A 1,578-nucleotide genomic window follows, 5' to 3' on the forward strand; every position below is an offset into this window, starting at 1 on the left:
GGCGAGAGACACGGAGCTCTCGCCAACTTCTGCGGGCTCGGCCGGCTCGGCACGGCCAGCAGGCTCGGCCTCCGTACTCCCAGGCCGCGAAGGCGCTGTGGGGACCTCACGGAATGCGCCCAGGGCGGCATCCATCCCCGTGTCAGACCTCTCTGGCAGAGCTGAAGCGAGGCCAGGAATGTCGGAGAATGCGAGCAGTGCTGCCTCCGACATTGGGCTGCGCGAGGCGCAGCACAATAGCGGCGCGCGGCGTGGAGCGCGCGCGCCGGCTGGCTGGGTTGTGCCAGCAGAAGAAAGATCGCTCGTGGCGCGGCGGCGAGGCTCGGGCTCGCTCGCGCGCACGAGAGACCGTCGCCCTTCGGCGAATGAAGTTAGAATGGATTACGTAAATCCATATTGGCACATCGATCGCTACCAGTAAAGAAAGTCGTGCCGGGCTAAAGCCCTTACTCGTAGTGTTTTCTTAGATCTAAGCACCTTGCTCTGCACCCTCACATGCAAACCCTCCTCGACTCGCAGCAGCAACCGCGCAAGCCGCGCGCGGCGGCCGCGAGCCTGGTCGCGGCCGGCGTCATCTTTTCTCTGGGCTACGCGCTTGGGAGTATGCACACCGGCATCGCAGCGCACCAGATGTTGCGAGAGGCGTCGGGCGGCGAGAGAGAGAAGGCTGGTGTGGCGGGCGATGGTTTCGGGAACCTCGGAGGTCGCCGCCAGTCCCCACCACCGCCACCCGCTGTCTCCACCGTACTCGCTGCCTCCCTGCACGCCCATCCATCACACCCCGCCTCACCTCCCCGCCGCCTGCCGTCACAGGGTTTGCCGGTGCCGAGCAGCCAGAGTTTGCGGCGGGATACTGCAAGACGTACCTCGACTCCCTGAACCCAGTGTGCAAGGCGACAAAGTCCGCCGAGATTGGGATGGACGAGGGGGTCTACCAGGCCAACCTGTGGGGCAACTCCACAGTGCCGGGCGTCTTCAAGCCGGCGCTGTCGGCGGCGCATGGGGTGTTCACGGGAATGTATTACGTCAAGGAGTGGTGCCCGATCACATACCTAATCCCGTGAGGCGGGTGCCTCGCATATTCATGCTTGGGGGGGTTAATGAGTAAAGTGCGGCCGGGTGTGTGTCCGGGCTGTGGGTGAGTGCGGAGAGCTGAGAGCGAGCCGCGTGATGTGTGATCTGTGATCTATGAGGGTCCGCCCGCAGGCGCATTTTGTATACCGAGGCGGCCCGGTGCCGAACCTGTCGGACCTTAAGACAGCATTGTAGATCCCTGGGCGAGGGTGATGGCGTCCCCGTCGGTCGGGAGGGCGGAGCCGGAGCGCGGAGGGCCGGACGCCCCCGCGCCCCGCGGACCCCGGACCCGGAGGGGGGAGCTCTGGGACTGGAGGTCGGGGTAGCGGGAATTAAGGATTCAGACCTCGCTTTAGTGAGGCCAAAGTGAGTTTATGGATGTGCAGTTGGCGACGGTATATCATTTCCCACTATGCCACGTCGCCCATCCCGGGATCGGGCAACGGTATATCATTTCCCACTATGCCACGTCGGTCGACGTCGCCCATCCCGGGATGGCGGGCG

Source organism: Emiliania huxleyi, assembly GCF_000372725.1.
Source record: "Emiliania huxleyi CCMP1516 unplaced genomic scaffold EMIHUscaffold_43, whole genome shotgun sequence".
Classification (NCBI taxonomy): Eukaryota; Haptophyta; order Isochrysidales; family Noelaerhabdaceae; genus Emiliania; species Emiliania huxleyi.